Source organism: Halichoerus grypus, chromosome 7 (assembly GCF_964656455.1).
Source record: "Halichoerus grypus chromosome 7, mHalGry1.hap1.1, whole genome shotgun sequence".
In the NCBI taxonomy this organism is placed as follows: Eukaryota; Metazoa; Chordata; class Mammalia; order Carnivora; family Phocidae; genus Halichoerus; species Halichoerus grypus.
The window spans coordinates 101,771,748-101,790,541 of record NC_135718.1 but is presented as its reverse complement, the minus strand read 5'-3'; the positions used below and the strand labels follow the sequence as shown (position 1 = coordinate 101,790,541).

The window sequence follows — 18,794 nt, the reverse complement described above, 5'->3', positions numbered from 1 at the left end:
AGGAATTCCCAGAATGGGAATCTGATTTTCTAATTATCAAAGAGGGATTTAACTGGATCCTTAGATCTAACTCCTCCCTAATACTCTAGAAGCCTCATCCATTATTCCCCCATGCAAACCTTTTATTCCCAGAACATCTGGTTCCCAAGTGACTTCACACTAATTTCATGCCTCTGTGTTGAGTATTCTACCATGGAAACCCTTACCCAAGGCATCACCTTTCTTTACCCATTTCATTTTAAAGACAGAATGTTGGTACAGCCTCCTATGGAAAGCATTTCTTGAAATGCCAGTATATTTATATGTTTCTCCTCTTTATTCCAAGGTACCATGAACCTCAGTCACATCTCCTTCCCTAGACAAGCTCTCTTACAAGGACCTCATTTCTAAAAGGCCAGTATTTGGCACAGTACGGCACAAAGAAGGCGCTCAATAGTGATTAGGTGAGCAAATAAAGTCAGCAATATAGGAATTAAAACTGTGACTGTATTGGAAATACAAATTTTAAGGGTTAATTAGAAAATAAATATGCAAACATTCATAATTAAAGATGTAGGTATCATGTATGTGGTCTATTATTGTCTTACCTGAAAAGGTTTGCTGTTTTGTTTTGTTTTGTTTTGTTTTGTCTGTTTAATTGACTTTTTTTTCTGTGATCCTGTACCATTGACTGGAAATTTTAAAGGGCAAAAGGAAGAAAGAAAAGTACTCAGTATCTAATAGATGATATGTAGATATATGTATATAGATATATAAATATATGTATATATATTTTTAACATACATATTTTATAAATACCTAGCTATTTCTTATCTTAGTTACCCTTGGGGGCGCCTGGGTGGCTCAGTCATTAAGCGTCTGCCTTCGGCTCAGGTCTTGGTCCCAAGGTCCTGGTATTGAGCCCCACATAGGGCTCTCCGCTCAGCGGGAAGCCTGCTTCTCCCTCTCCCACTACCCCCTGCTTGTGTTCCCTCTCTCGCTATCTCTCTCTCTGTCAAATAAATAAATAAAATCTTAAAAAAAAAAAAAAAGTTACCCTTGACTCTACATTTCTAATGAAAGTTTAGGAAAAATATGTTTATTAGCTCCAAGCCCTAAAATGTATTAAAAGTAGCCAGTGGAAACACCTAACAGAGTTCAATAAATTTTGCTTATTACGTAATAGATTCAGCTGACCAAAGAAGGCATACTAATGAGTAAACTTAAGAATTACTTTCTCTTTCTACACCTCTCTGACTACAGCAATTAGACTATGTTACCCAGTTGTATATGTCAAGAATAATACCTAAACTACACATCCACCAACATCAGTAAACTGATAGTGTGTATCTAAGGTTACAATTTTATTTATAGTCCAAACTGTCTGTTGTGCTAAAATGATTGGTGGCTCCCTTCTTCATTTAGAGTAGATAGCATCTCAAAGCACATTTGCCTCAGCAGCAATGTTTACTCTTTTTCCTGAGACCTAATAGCATGCTTTATAAACAAGCACAGAAGCTTTCGAAAATTTAAGAAGTCCAAAGGAGAACAGACCATTAGGTTGAAAATAAAACAATCAAGACTGGGGGTGCTTGGGTGGCTCAGTCGGTTAAGTGGCCAACTCTTGATTTCACCTCAGGTCATGACTTCAGGGTCTTAAGACTGAGCCCCACATCGAGCCCTGAGTTGAGCCCCGCCTCAAGGCCCACAACTGGCTCTGCGCTCAGTGTGGAGTCTGCTTGAGAGTCTCTCTCTCCCTCTCTCTCTGCCCCTCCCCCAACTCATGTGCAAGCTCTCTCTCTCTCTTTCTCTCAAATAAATGAATAAATAAATAAATAACAATCAAGAGTGGCAGGAACTACTAATAAATCATGGCCATGAGAGTTTAAAATAGTATTTAACATGGGAAACAGAACACAGAAGTATTAATAGAGTAACTAACTTTAATCAAATCTGAATTTTTTCATCTTTACTAGAATTTTATTAGATAAATATATAATATTTATAGCTGTGAAGTGCTTTTAAAAACTTCTTTTTCGGTATAGCATGGTGGTTAAGAGCACAGATTCTAGCACTGAAATGCCTGGGTTTGAATTCAGGATCCACTACTTTTTGGCTCAGTTTCTCATCTGTAAATTGTGAGTGGGTTGGGGGTAGAATAATAGGAATAATATAATCCTTAATATTCTGGTGGCATTGGGATATGCAACTCAAATTTTCTTCAGATTTGAGAAAGGTAAAATGATGTCTGAAACTTGGGGTGCCTGGGTGGCTCCATCGGTTAAATGTCTGCCTTTGGCTCAGGTCATGATCTCAGGGTCCTGGGATCGAGCCCTGCATCAGTCTCCCTCCTCAGCGGGGAGTCTGCTTCTCCCTCTGCCTCTCACTCATGCTCATTCTCTCTCTCTCTCTCAAATAAATAAATCTTTAAAAAAAATGATGTCTGAAACTTAAACTGTGTAATGGAATCTGAAGTAGCACATGGAATCAAACATACTATTTCTGTAGCAAAACAAATGAATATTCACAGTAATAGAGATAAAAACATACTATGAATAGCCTCACATCATTCAGGTCAAGTTTGACAGTAAATGAGTTTAGGTCAGTCAATATAAGTTTTGCAAAATGAGTTACAAAAATAATATTTACTTTTCAGATCATTTTGCATTCTGAAATTGTAGACAAGAAAATTGAAGTACACACTTAGCACATAGTAAGTGGTCAAAAAATTTCAGCTGCCATCATCACCATCATCATCATCATTACCACAATTTTTAGAAGAAATAGTCTTAAGTTATCCTGAAATTTACTTATAATTAATCACACAAATTTGTTCCAAAATGTAATATATCTCCATAGCAATAAGTAGTGATTATCTTTTGCTAGCCATAAGTATGTGACTTTAGGGTAAGCTAGATCTAGTTTTTCATACTGTATCTCAAGTTTTGAGTGATGTGAAAAGGAAAATGTATCAAAATAAACACCTATAATTTTAACTTTTTCATCTGCTTCCTAGAAAGTCATCAGCTACCTAAAGGCTTCATTCTCTACGAGCTCTCACTATTGTTCTGCTGCCTTCCATGAGAAAGGTTAATACAAAACATGGAATGAAAGCTTAAACCAACAAAAGAATCAACACACATTCCAACCACAGTGTGCTCAATTCAAATACAGAATGAAATGAACCCCCTGGCATCTAGAGTATTCCACAAGCGTGTGGCAAGTGTTATTTCTAGCCACTTAAAAGCACCAGTGAAAAGAGCTCAAATGCTTAGAAAAGAAAAGATCTCCATTCCCATGAGGAGAGGCATTTATTAGCACTTAATGGCCTTCTTTCATTGCCTTTCCACTGACGCATCTCTAATTGTTCCAATTATAATTTCAAGTAAAAATACCAATAATGCTAAAGCCTATAGTTCAGTGTATGCATTGTGAAAAGAGAGTTAACAGCACAAATCAGATATGACAACATGGGATCTGGGCAGGCAGTACACAATAAAGAGAAAGGAGGTGGTAGAGAATGAGCACTGGTCAAGAACCCAGCTTAGGCTCTAGCTGTGACCTCAACAGGCCATTTAATCTATAAGAGATTCAGTTTCTTTTTTTTTTTCCTTCTTTTTTCTATGCTAATTTTTTTATTATGTTATGTTAATCACCATACATTACATCATTAGTTCTTGATGTAGTGTTCCATGATTCATTGTTTGTGTATAACACCCAGTGCTCCATGCAGTACGTGCCCTCTTTAATACCCATCACCAGGCTAACCCATTCCCCCACCCCCTCCTGCTCTAGAACCCTCAGTTTGTTTCTCAGAGTCCATAGTCTCTCATGGTTCATCTCCCCCTCCGATTCCCCCCCTTCATTTTTCCCTTCCTGCTATCTTCTTCTTTTTTTTTTTTAACATATAATGTATTATTTGTTTCGGAGGTACAGGTCTGTGATTCAACAGTCTTACACAATTCACAGCGCTCACCATAACACTCAGTTTCTACATCATTAAGATGTGAGAACTAAACTAATGTCTTCCAATGCCTCTACCACTTCCAAAATTCTATCAACCTCTGAATGCTAGAAGTAAATCAAGATACACATTCTCAACAATCCAAGGCTTCTTGTTTTCACTTTCATAAGTGGGAATGTTAGTATCCAGTTTAAGTCCAGTGAATGCAAGGACTATGTCTTATATAATCCCCACTACCATGCACGGCATATAGCAGGTGTTCAAAAATATTAGGGAGAATAAGAAAAACGGAGGCAGGCAGTAAAGCAAGAAGGCACGAAGGCACAAAGCTAGGAAGGCAGGATGAAACTGGCTTAATAATTTAATATGACTAGAGCACTGCATGTAAGAGGACAATGATGAAAGACAGCTTGGATATGGGTTTCTTACTTTTAACAAAGATCATATTAGGGAGAGCCTGGGTGGCACAGTCAGTTAAGCTCCTGCCTTCGGCTCAGGTCATGATCCCAGGGTCCTGGGATCAAGTCCCACATCGGGCTGCCTGCTCAGTGGGGAGGCTGCTTCTCCCTCTGCCTCTGCTTGTTCTCTCTTTTTCTCTCTCTCTCTCAAATAAATAAATAAAATTTAAGAAAAAAGAAAATACTGAGATTTGGGAGTGAGAGAAGGAAAAAGATAGCAATCTCTTGATTCACTGGATGAAAAGCATTTCTAACATGAGTTCTAACATTAGCAAACAATATTAACAAAAGAGAAGCACTTTAAATTAATTACATATTTATAAAAATAAATCTATATTACTTTTGTTAATCTGAATATTGTATATATTCACTAATAGTCATATGTCAATATTCAAAAGTAGAGTGAAATTTCATTTGTCATTGTCCACAGTTTATATTTTCATGAAGTTAACACACAAGATTCGTAACTTATCTCCTGAGTCAACGAGATCTAAGATACAACAAACCAATTTTAAACTATGGACTATGACCAATAAGTAGTCATGAAATCAATTTGTAGATCACGACTAACAAATTTTTTATAATGGAAAGGAACAGAATTGAATAGAAAATATGAGCATATTGGGGCACCTGGGTGGCTCAGTCGTTAAGCATCTGCCTTTGGCTCAGGTCATGATCCCGGGGTGCTGGGATTGAGTCCCTGCTCAGCAGGAAGCCTGCTTCTCCCTCTCCCACTCTCCCTGCTTGTGTTCCCTCTCTCGCTGTGACTCTCTCTGTCAAATAAATAAAAATCTTAAAAAAAAAAAAAGAAAATATGAGCATATCACATACAGAAATGTGAAATATTTCATAAAACTTCTGTTTCAGTTTTATAAACGTGCAGTGGGTCACAATGTAAACTGTATTTCTTACAGTGAGATACAGTCAATGTTTGAAAAACACTAGATGAGTCTTCTCTAGTCCATGTAAGACTGGGTTTGTTTGTGGTATTTTAGATATATTCCAATTCTGTATTTCAACATGAAAAAAACTATTGTCATTTAATATAGAAACAGAGAATTTTAGAGTTTTAAAGAGTTTTATCAAGAGCTTGAAAATCCTAGATTACTGTATTTTAAGTCCCACTGGGGTTGCAGTTTTAAATAGCGGATTAGTGTAGGCCTCAATGAGAAAATGAGATTTGAGCAATGACTTGAAGGGCTGAGTGAATTAGCGATCCCTTGAAGATATATGCCTGGCATGCTAGAAAGAAATTAACAAAGGGAAGAAATCAAAGATTAGGTCAGAGGGAGAAAAAGGGGTCATTGTAAGGACTCTGGCTTTTTTCTATGTGAAATGGTGAGCTACTATTCTGACTTACATTCAAGAAGAAACAGATTTCATGATAATAAAGGCCATACATGACAAACCCATAGCTAATCTCATACTCAACAGTAAAAAGCTAAAAGCTTTTCCTCTAAGATCAGGAACAAGAAAAGAATCCCTCCCTCCCCACTTTTATTCAACATAGTATTGGAAGTCCTAGCCACAGCGATTAGGCAAGAAAAGGAAAAAAAGACATCCAAATTGGAAAAGAAAAGATAAAACTGTCACTATTAGCAAATGACATGATACCATATATAGAAAACCCCAGATTCCACCAAAAAAACTTTTAGAACTAACAAATGAATTTGGTAAAATTGCAGGATACAAAATTAATATACAAAAATGTATTGTGGGGCGCCTGGGTGGCTCAGTCGTTAAGCGTCTGCCTTCGGCTCAGGTCATGATCCCAGGGTCCTGGGATCGAGTCCCACATCAGGCTCCCTGCTCAGCAGGAAGCCTGCTTCTCCCTCTCCCACTCCCCCTGCTTGTGTTCTTGCTCTCGCTATCTCTCTCTCTGTCAAATAAATAAATAAAATCTTTAAAAAAAAAAATCTATTGTGTTTCTATACACTAATAAAATATCACAGAGAAACCAAGAAAACAATCCCATTTACAATTGCATCAAAAAGCATAAAATACCTAGGAATATATTTAGGAGTAAAAAAAAACCTGTACACTGAACACTATAAGACATTGATAAAAGAAATTGGAGAAGACACAAATAAATTAAAAGGTATTATGTGCTCATGGATTAAAAGAATTAACAGTGTTAAAATGCCCATACTACCCAAAGCAAATACAGAGTCAGTGCAATCCCTATCAAAATTCCGATGGCATTTTTCACAGAACTAGAACACATTATTCTAAAATTTGTATGGAATCACAAAAGACCCTGAAAAGTCAAAGCAATCTTGAGAAAAAACAAAGAAGGAGGTATCACAATCCCAGATTTGAAACTATACTACAAAACTGTAGTAATCAAAACAGTATGGTATCAGCATAAAAACAGACACTAATATCAATGGAACAGAACAGAGAGGTCATAAATAAACCTGCACATATATGGTCAATTTATATACATTGGTCAATGTAAATGGTTAATTTACAAACAGGAGGCAAGAATATGCAATACAGAAGGTACAGTCTCTTCAATAAATGGTGTTGGGAAAACTGGATAGCCACCTGCAAAAGAATGAAACTGGACCACTTTCTTACATCATACACAAAAATTTAACTCAAAATAGATTAAACACTTGAATGTAAGACCTGAAACCATAAAAATCCCAGAAGGAAAAATAGGCAGTATGCTCTTTAACACTGGATTTGGCAATGTTTTTCTTGCACCTGACTCTAAAGGCAAGAGCAGTGAAAGCAAAAATAAACAAATAGGACTACGTCAAACTAACACCATCAACAAAGTGAAAAGGCAACCTATTGAATGGAAGAATGTATTTACAAATCATATATCCAATAAGGGGTTAATATCCAAAATGTATAAAGAATTCATACACCTCAGTAATTATAAAACAAATTTAAAAAATGGGCAAAGGATCTCAATAGACACATTTCCAAAAAAGACATACAGATGGCAAAGAGACACATGAAAAGATGCTCTACATCACTATTCATCAGGAAAATGCAAATCAAAACCACAATGAGATATCACCTTATACCTGTCAGAATGGCAATTATCAAAAAGACAAGTAAAACAAGTGTTAGTGAGGATACAGAGAAAAGAGAACACTTGTGCACTGTTGGTGGGAATGTAAATTGGTGCAGCCACTATGGAAAACAACATGGAGGTTCTTCAAGAGATTAAAAATAGAACTACCATATGATCCAGCAATTCTACTTCTGGGTATTTACCCAAAGAAAATAAAAACACTAATTTGAAAAGATATATGCACCACTATGATCATTGCAGTATTATTAACATAGAATCAACCAAGGTATCCACTGATGGATGAATGGATAAAAAAGATGTATTTGTGTGTGTGTGTGTGTGTGTGTGTGTGTGTGTGTGTGTGTGATAAAATAGTACTCAGCTATAAAAAAGAATGAGTCTTGCCATTTGCAACATGTATGACCTTGAGATTATTATGCTAAGTGAGTAAGTCAGACAGAGAAAAACAAATACCACATGATTTTGCTTACACTGTATGTGTAATCTAAAAAAACAAAACCCAGATTTCATAGATACAGAGAACAGATTGGTGGCTGCCAAAGTGGAAGGGGTTGGGGGGTTAAAATGAGTGAAGGGGATCAAGGAATACAAACTTCCCACCTATAAAATAAACAAGTCATAGAGATGTAATGTACAGCATGGGGAATATAGTCAATAATATTGTATTATCTTTGATGACAAATGATAACTAGACTTATTGAGACAATAATTTTTCAATGTACATACACAAAGGTCGAGTTACTATGTTGTACACTTGAAACTAATATAATATTGTATGTCAATTATACTTCAATAAAAAATAAATAAAAGTAAAAAGATCACTTTGGCTATCAAAAATAGACCGTAGGAGTCAAAGACAGAAACAGGGAAAACAGGGGCACCTGGGTGGCTCAGTCAATTAAGTGTTCAACTCTTGGTTTTGGTTCAGGTCATGATCTCGGGGTCATGAGATCAAATCCCTCATCAGGCTCCATGCTCAGCATAGAATCTGCTTGAGATTCTCTCCCTCTCCCTCCCCCTCTGCCCTTCTCCTCACACACATCCTCTCACTCTCTCTAAAATAAATAAATAAAATCTAAAAAAAAAAAAAAAAGAGGCAGGGCAAACAGCAGATGTGAGACTAATAGAAACAAAACATCATGGATACTTAGACCAAAATCATAGCAATGGAAGTGGTGAAAAGTGGTCAGATTTTGGGCATATTTAAAAATAGAGCCCACCTGGAATTACTTCTGCCTTGCAGCATAAAGTGGTAGGACATTTTTGTGTGTGTGTCCAGAAAGACTTGGGTTCAAATTCCAGCTCTATCACTCATTGAGTATATACTGTGGTTATCATATTTTATCTCTCATAAATCTGAGAGCCCAGGTCTGTAAAATAAAAATGGCACCACATACTCTAAAGCGTTATTGAAAAGATTAAATAACATGTAGAGAGTACACAGCAGGACTTCAATAAATGTGAGCATCTTTTCTTCCTATTATTGTAATTATTTTGTTAGAGACATATTAGAGTTAGAGACATATTTTGTGAGAGACATACAGAAGGCCCAGAAAGTCATATGTGCTGAACATTTCCTGGAAGTTAAAAATGTTTGATGAAAATGACTTTGATTCCAAAATAAATTGGGTATCTATAAAATATAAAAGATTTGTGCCTTCTTATAAAAAAAAAAATAGAAGATTCAGAATCATGCCAGACCCTTCACATTCGAGGACATCAGCAATGAGATTCTGTGCAAAAGTTTCTTGACAATCTGGCTCAGCATTTCATGATGGTGAAACATCAAGAACAGCTCTTGGGGGCAAGAGAGTCTGTTGGTCTTTGAAATGAAAAAAAAAAAAATGTTATTTAAAAAGAAACTGTCCTAAAGAAGGATTAAAAGTGTTTCTTTTACAGAGGGCAACTGAACTACAGCTAAAAAGCCTTAGTAATATTTGACAAGGTACTTCATTCATCTCTTCAGCAAATCTTTGAAAGCTATGTTGTAGGGACTGAGAAGAGATTGAACAATCTAGAACAGTCCTTTCCCTCAGTTCACAGTCTAGCGCATCCATCCCTCATTCAACCATCACATACTGAAATCACACTCTACCTACAAACTGAGGAGGTGGGTCACCTCCTAAAATTAAAAACTCTACTTCCAAAACTGCCCATTATATTTCTAGTCTTGAGACTCATGGTTTCCACCTGTACAATTTACTTGTATCCATGCTGATTTTCCTGTCTGTGCAGCCTCTTCACTCTTCAATAAAATTAATTTTGTGTATCACAAATTAAAATCAACTCAAAATACCTCCCTCACTTACTAAGAAACTGTTTCCTAATAACCACTTCATGTTTTAAAGTCCTCCTTCCTATTCAAGATCCTCTCCTAAATCCAGTTCACAGTAAGTAAATATTGTATGGCTATTCTCATCCCTACCACATACACCAAAAAATAAAAAATAAATCCTCAGCTCCATCAAAACAGGTCTCCCTAGGGATCCTGCCTCAATGTATACCAGATTCCCCAGCTCAACGCTTTTGCTTACTGTGGCTCTCCCAACTTAAATACCTTCTGTCTCTTTAATAGAAGTCATTTCATTCAACTCTCACAACCAGTCTGTGATTTAAGCAAGGCCAGCATTATCTCTATATTGCAAATTAGGAAGCCAAGAATTATTTTTAGGCTTCCTCCTCTCTGCTTATTCAAAAAGGAGAAGTGATATTTGACATGAATTTTGAATGATGAGTAAGCATCTTCCAGGTGGTTAGACGAGGACGAGGACATTTCAAGATGGATGCATAAAGGCAAGGGAGGTATGAAAGAGAAGTATATATACATGTATGCACACATTCATGTACACACACATTCATGTACACATTTGTGTATGCACACAAGCTATGAACTGCTCCACTATATTCAAGATCAAGAAATGTCACACCTCTTTGTTTCTCAAATTCAAACCAGTTCAGACTTCAAGGCCAAGATTCATTCATGTCAGTAAGAAATCTAATATCAGACATGTTTAAGGACTCTTCTTTCAGCCCTTGATTTGTATCAGACCCCAAAGGTGATGCAACAAAAATGTAGTCAAGGCCTTTAGTCAGTGGCCCATGGTGACCCCTACAGGAGACGCTCACTGTCTAAACCCTTGAGGCCCTGTTGACTTAGCCCCATTGGTAGCATCCAGTGCTTACCCTCCATGCCACCCTCCCCAGCCTCTGTACCAAGTTAGCCACAGGGACCTTCACAATGTTTGTCAAAGTCATCTCAGTGTTCAGTCTTCCCTAGTACCCACATAACCACATCCACTTCAGAACCTCCAAGGCACTGCTTCAACTAGAGTACCAGCTTCAACTATCCATAAAAAATGCACTATTTTTGATTTCCTCCCCCTGGAAATTTCTTTTTTCTCTGGGAGAAGTCCCCCAATCTTCTAAAGACAACCAGCATTTCTTTCAACAATAATAGAGTTTAGTTATTCTCTCAAAGACTTTAGAAATAGGATGGTCCTAAAAGCTTCTACCATGGATTCTAAGACCATCAAGAATGTGTTTACCTTCCTTGGGAATAAGGAGGATTCCATCTTTAGGAATGGAGTACAGAGTCTCCCATTCCCAAGAACAGAATATATGTGTCTTTTAATGATGCAGAACAAACAATAGTGTTGTATTTTCCTATCTTGCTACAGTAAATTCTTGATAAGTGACCCTGTTACATATCTAACCAATTTTAAGTGACCCTGTTACATATCTAACCAATTTTAAGTCTTTTATTCTCCAATTAGATCACAGGCACCTAGTATAATTCCCACAGTAGACACTCGTATATATTCTGCATATATGATAGCTGATTATTATAGAGGCCCATATTTTTGACATATCACAAACCAAACTGTCCCTTAAAGTATAGCTAGGTGCAACAGATATAACAAAGCTTATAGAATAGATATAAGGATTATCTTTTTAGCCTAGCATTAAAAGGCATCACATTATCTCTAAGTAAAAATCAAGTCTATGTTGGGGCACCTGGGTGTCTCAGTCGGTTCAGTGTCTGACTTCGGCTCAGGTCCTGATCTCAGGGTCCTGGGATTGAGCCCAGCATGGGGCTCCACACTCAGCAGAGAGTCTGCTTGTCTCTCTCATTCTCCTTCTGCTCTCCCTCCCCCCCAGCTCATGCTCTCTCTCTTTCTCAAATAAATAAATAAAATCTTTTTTAAAAAAAATCAAGTCTGTGTCTCTGACAGATTTTAAACTTGGTCAATAAAATATTTTCCACCAAGCACCAATGTGTCACAATAAATGCAGGACCCATGAACTCAAGTCTAGTGGAGAATGAATTCTAGCTCTGAGCTTATTTTTCCCTTAGTAGAACACTTTAAACATACAGAACACTTAAAACAGTTTAAAACAAAAGTAAAAACTTTAAAACATTTAAGGTCTCTGTAGAACTTCCAGCTATTACCCCTTTTCAACTTAGTATTACTTAAACTCCCTTTTCTAACAGTAAGTTACAGGTCTACAAGTTAAATTTTCAAGTTCCAAGCTCAATTAAAACCTCCAACCAAAATATCTTCTTTAATCGATTCCCACATCAACCAAGTGCTCCAATGAAAAGACAACAGGTTACAGGAGAAAAAAAGAGTTCAGTCCCGACACTAGCTCTAGGGCCTTAAACAAGTTACTGAACCCCTGTTCTCTCATTTGTAAAATAGCGATAGTATGCTGGCCTTCCTCCAACATAGTTGTGTCATATTTTATTAAATTCGACAGTGTCTTGGGAAAGCTCTCTACAAATTGTAGTGTCAAAAAAAAAAAAAAAAAGCAAGGTGGTATTATTGTCAACAACCATCTGGGAGCATAAATTTAACAAAAAAAAAGTTATCTCCAGAAAAATAAAATTCAGAAAGACAGCACCAAATACAAAGGAAAAATAAACAAAGTGATTTTTAAGTTACAGTATTTGCTACTCTCCATTCTGTGACATCAAACTATATACATAAGACATTTCTTAAAAATTAGCCACACTATACATCTTATTTCGCTCAGTGAGAACTTCTCTTTATGGTATTACCCGATTTTCACCCCAGTTCAACCCTTTAAAAAAGTTTTCTTAACATACCTGTTGTAGAAAATTTTCACTCAGAACACACACACACACACACACACAAAAATACAAGTAGTTCTTTACCAGTAAGAGTACTTTTATATGCCCAGTCCCTGACAGACACCTGACAACCTGTCACTGAACCAACTGTTGATAAAATAATAAGAGATTTAAGTCTTTGATCAATTTTTAAAAAACAGTTTCTCCTTTTTAACAAAGATTATCACTCCTGAACACATTTCTACAGAGTCAACAACACTCCAGGTCATTACTTTGATTTTAAGCCATTGTCCAGATTTCAGACTCTTGCCTGTAGAAGACAAAAACATTTCTCACATCAGGAATTTTGGATCTTAGAAGGTTTCAAGGTTTGTCCTTCCTGAATGTCAACAGGGCTACCACAATTCAATAATAAGCATTTTTACTTTCAATTTACCATAGTCTGATTTTGTTCCCTGGCAATTCTGAAAGGATAATTAAAATACTCATATCTTTTAAGTGGTAAAAGAAATATACTGGACCTTCCATATTTGATTTTTAATAATTTCTATTCTAGATTACCATTTCAATTAAAGGTATTACATGGAAAAAATACTACACGTCAGAATAAAAAAAGATGAATATTTGCTACTCCAAAGCTGATAAAAATTAATGTATTCTCCAGGGTCAGAGGACAGTCTGGGATAGGGTTGTTTTAATCTTTAAAAAATCCTATTAATTAACTTTTTTATGATCCACAAGGCAGTAAAGACTTAAAATGTTTTAAAATGTGATATGGAAATACAAACTTGAACTGACAACAAGAAGCTTCCTTGACATTCCCTTCCTCTAGCACCAGGTTTTCTATCCCATCCACACATCACAGCTCTATCTCAGCAATTTCTGTAAGAAGCACTAACTCTGGGGCATCCTCCAAAGAGATAATAACAGAGTGAGAGACTCTGTGGGAAAGGCCCCAGCTAAACTTTAATTGTCAAAATTTTATTTTAATGGAAAACTATAAAATATAGTTAGTATTTTCTTGTTGGCATTCTTAACACAAAGTATACCAAGTACTTAAACATCTCTTGATAAATTTAAAACACCAATTATTATATTAGGCTAAAACGTAGTGATGCCCACAGTGGATATTAAAGAGGCCTGAAAACCCTGCATAAATTGTGAGCTTTTTTTATGACTATTATTGTGTCCTTCGGAGGCATTTTACAACGTGCCTGTCTTTCCCTTTGCTACCAGAACACTGGGTGCCACTTCTCCCTGCCACCAGTGCCCGGTCTTAACCACGCCTTCCCTGTAGTTCCTACTTGGTAGTGGGCGTCAAGGTCAGATAACCCCGAGTTAGGAGAGTTGCCTGAAAGCGGGGTGTTGTGGGCAGCAGCCAGCACTGTTCACCTAAGGGCAACCCAGAGGGGCTTTGCTATATTACCTGGGTTACTCACAGCCTATTTAATTCACCTCTTGTCTCCCAGAGCTGTCTTTTCTCAGCGTTATATGGAAAATCAAGGATGTGAAATGCTTTCTACAACATAATACACCATATCGTTAAACTGTCAAAATTATAAAATTGAGGACAAAAGCATTTTTGCATTTCTGCATTCCGGCCAGGTGAGGTGACACTACAATGATACCATCTCTTATATACACTGAACTCTATACATTTCAAAGCAGTGACAATATACACATATTGTGGACTTCAGTTCTCCTGACAGGAAAGAAGCTAAGTACAAGGGCTCTTAGTACCCACCTGCTACAAGGGAAGAACGAGACAAGGAGGGATTAAGGGACTCATGTGCTGTCACAGGAACTCACTAGTGACCGAGTTGAGGCTATGGCTTGATATTCTGATATCCCATCCTGAGCTTCTTCTAAAGAAAGAACTGCCTCCCAAAGAAGTTAGTTGCCTTACACATCAAGTCCTCTCTCCAGGGATCCCTACCACTTTCGAAATTCATGTCACGAACACATTAAGAGGAATATATCAAGAAATTTTATTCTCTACTTTTTATAGAGGTTCATCAGTTTACATTAGGAAAAAAATATTTGTTGAGATCACAGGTTAAGCTAGAGTGAGGAAGGAAGTTGGGGTGAGAGGGAAAACCAAAAGGCTCAGATCTTAGACTTCTGAGGGCAAAATAGAAAAAGTAAAGAGTTAGAAACAGGATAACACTATAAATGCACAGAGACAGGGTTAAAGCCCCATTTAGAATAGTCTGCATGCTAGTAGATATACATGTAACATCACTCCGACATCTTTGAAAGAAAGATCTTGGTACAGCTATGCATTTGTGCTGAGAACCCCCTTCCTTCCTGCTCTGAGATCTCCTTGCAACCAGACTCTCTCCCACATTTTCAACCTCCCCTCTTAAGTGGTTCTTAGAAGAGTGTCCCAGTTCTTCATCTGGGGAGAAGAAACAAGCAAGCAAAGGACCACCACCCTTTCCCTCTATCCTCATTTCACTCATCCCCTCCCACTCAGTGTCACCCCTCACTGCTCCCTCTACAACCAAGTTTCTCAGAAGAGGATTCTAAAATCATGCCTCCTTGACTTCTAACACACACCTCCACCACTGAAATTTAGGCCAATCTCCTACTTTACCCTTGAGGCTGCCCTCACCAACAACGCTATTTCTAAAAGCAGTGGTGCTCCAGAATTTATCTTCCTTTGTTCTTTCAGCAAACTTGATATGGCTGACCTCTCTCTTCCTCTCTCCTCTCCTCTCTTGATGCTTTCTCAGCTAACCTCCCTCACTCCATCCCCTCCCACTCTTCCTCCCCCTCCTCCTCCTTAGTGTCCCCCATTGTGCACTCCTTGGATTCCTATCAGCCATCTTCTCACTCTACCTCTTCTCCCTCAGGGGTTTCATGCGCTCCCTGCTAGTAGTTGCCACTCACGAATCTGCAGTCCTGATCTCTCTTCTGAGCTCCAAACTTCTACTTGTTATATCAATATATCACAAGCACTCCAAACTCATCATGTCCCAAATGGAACCCACTGCTTTCCCAATCTCTTCCTCCTTGATTTTGGTTGTTGTTTTTTTTTTCCTATAATAGTGAATGGCACCACCACCCAAGCAAAAATTTGGAAGTTCTCCTTGATTTTCTCCCCATCCCTTATTTTCTTAACTCAAGCCCTTGTAAAGTATGTATTGCCAATCCTCCTCCACTTGGCAATCTCTTCTTTTGCCATACGCTGAACTCTCGGCAGCGCCCTGGAGATTATTCAGTCTTCTTTCTTACACCCTTGCTTTTGCACAGTCTCCTCTACCTGGAGACCCCTCCCCACCGGCCCCCATGTCCTTCAAGACTCAGCTCAGCGATCAGCCCCTACAAGACTTCTGTTACTCTGCCGAGGCTCGGCTATGATATCCCTACTCTGAATTATATATTATTTGTAGAAACCTATATTATAGAGCCAACTATGCTATGTCCGTCTATTTTCCATCTTCCCAACCATCCTGTTAACTCCTAGAAAGCAGGAACCATGTCATCCTCATGTATCCAAATTTTAGTGTAATTCCTGGTACATCATAGTCCCTCAATTAATGTTTTACAAATGAATAAAAAATCAAACCCTGGGTAACTACCATTGTCCACATTTCTGCGCTTCCTTGTCATTTGTTAGTACTGCAAAATCAAACCCATTCTTGATTGCCCCGTTCAAATATCATTTCACTTATGAAACCGTCCCTGATTCCCACCTCCCCTCTTATTTCTCACTTTTCTTATGGTGATTAACTGCATTGCAAAGTAGACAAAGAAATCTGAGCACTTACTTCTCTATTATGCTACTGTTCTATTATAGGAGGCTTCAAGTAAAGGATAATTTAATTCATCTTTAAGACTAGTGCTTTCCTTACTTGGGACTCTTTAGAGGAAGGCACGTTCACATTTGAAAGAACCCAAAAGCAACACACTAGCAAAAACCTCCCCTGCACTAAAACTCAGCAGCATCTCACAATAGAGCTTTCAAAAGGAGTTACAGATCCTGTGTGTAGTGCTGCTTACAAGCCATCACATGGCAGCAGCGGGCCCAACACACCAGCACCAAATTCGAGACAAAGAGCAGCGATGAAGCCAGCTCTGTTCCTGCTGACGCCACGGAGGCCACTGCTCTCTCAGCTGGGCTAACAACAACCAGGCAGCGCAGCCAGGCAAGCGAGCAGAGGAGCGTCCCGGAGCAGTGGTTCACCGCACTCGAGGGCACTGCTGCCCTACTTCACTTTAGCTTCAAAGACACCGCATCATCCCCTTCTCCTAGAAAGTAAATAGCATAACCTCCTCTTCAATTAACAAGATTAAAATGAAATTGTGATTGGAAATAATACAGGAGTCCCTCCCTTATCCACGGGAGATACATTCCAAGACTCCCAGTGAATGTCTGAAGCCACGGATAGTACGGGACCCCATATATACTGTTTTTCCTACACATACATACCTATGATAAAGTTTAACTTATAAACTAGGTACAATAAGAGATTAACAACAAATAATAATAATAAAATAGAATAATTATAACAATATACTATAGTAAAAGTTGTGTGAATGTGGTCTCTCGTTTAAAATATCTTGTACTATACTCACCCTTCTTCCTGCGATGTGAGATGATAAAATGCCTACATGATGAGATGAAGAATGTGACTGATACAGGTATTGTGACATGGCATGAGGCTACTACTGACCTTCTGATGATCTGTCAGGAGGATCATCTGCTTCCAGACCATGGCTGACTGCGGGTAACTAAAACCGCAGAAGCAAAACTATGGATAAGAAGGGACTACTGTATAAACATCCAAAAAGAGGGGAACCTATCAGACAATGCAATACTAGTAATCATTAAGAATGGTGTAACAGAATAATTAATATAAAAAAATCACTCTCTACTATTAAGTGAAAAATCAAATTAGTAAGCCTAAATGTATAATGTATCTAATACATGTATGTATATATATATATTACATTTTCAAATCATATAACATAACAGTATAATATAACATAAGATAAGTCTATGCCTAAATATTAAAAGTGGTTAACTTCTAGGTGACTAGATTATGGGTAGTTTTTATCTCCTTATCATTTTAACTGTTTTCTAAATATACTTCAATGAACACGTATTTCTTTAATAAGGCAAAACAAGTTTCTGAAAATGAAATCATCTCTTGATTAAATTCTAGAAATCTCTAAACCTTCATAAGCATATTCCATTTTTTATTTATATCCTAAAGACTTAAAGTAATTTTTTTTTAATCTCAGTCTTACTGGGTCTTAGAGGTGATGGAGCTAGATTTATAGGATCACTAAATCCACAAAATGTCATGGTATGCTCTATAAAAAGCTTACTTGTGAAACGTGGTTCAAAATGAAAACAATAAGAAATGTCCTAATTTTAAAATAATTTCTTATTCAGAAAAAAGGTTGCAACAAAGTCAGAAAACCAAGGTTAAATTCTACCACTGGCCAATTAGAACAAAGATCATATTTTTATTATGTTCATCTATAAAATATAGAAAATGCCAGATTGTTAGCAGTAAAGGAAGTTCCTGTCAGATGTTAGATTCTATCTTCAAATTAATGAATGAGATGATTTGAAAAGATTCATTTTTTATTCATTTAGCAGATATTTATTAAGCAAGCATTCACTATGGAATAGCATGTGCTAATTTAGGTTTCCAACCAAAGAAGCAATTCTCCACAGCATTTCCCTTACTTAGAATCTAAAGATTGACAAAAAGTAGACATGATTATTCTCTACTGTCAAATCTCTGACATCTGTTCTACTCATTAAAGGTCTACCCTTAAAAAAATAAATAAATAATAAATAATAATAAAGGTCTACCCTTGACATCTGTGGAGTAGGATAATAGCTTAAGTTGGTGAGAAAAAAAAGTCTTCAAATAAAGGATTGGGGGAGGGGAAGCTTATGTTAATTAGAGAAAGGATCATAGTATGAAATTTAAATTAGACATTTGGAAGGGGCAAAACAAATCCTACTTCATAAAAAGTCTTGTTTGTTGTTTGTTGTTCATTTTTAATGTACACACTTGACAAAATAAAAAAAGATGGCAACTTAACATCCACTGCCAAAGTCTGGGGGGTTTTTTTGTTTGTTTGCTTTTTAATTGACTTATGAAACTCAGCAGTCTGGGAGCCGTTGGTTCTGAGAGCATTTTAGCCACCCATTTTGGCTGATCTATAATCTGGAACCCTGCCCCTAACACAATGTCACACATATAGAAGATGCTCAAAAATTACTTG

The 18,794-nt window shown here is 37.2% G+C and overlaps 1 protein-coding gene across 7 annotated transcripts in view; it reads right to left on the bottom strand.

Annotated features, from left to right (window-relative positions):
• Positions 1 to 18,794, bottom strand: part of DNM3 (dynamin 3) — a 539,814-nt gene that overhangs the window by 462,863 nt on the left and 58,157 nt on the right. The window lies entirely within an intron of this gene.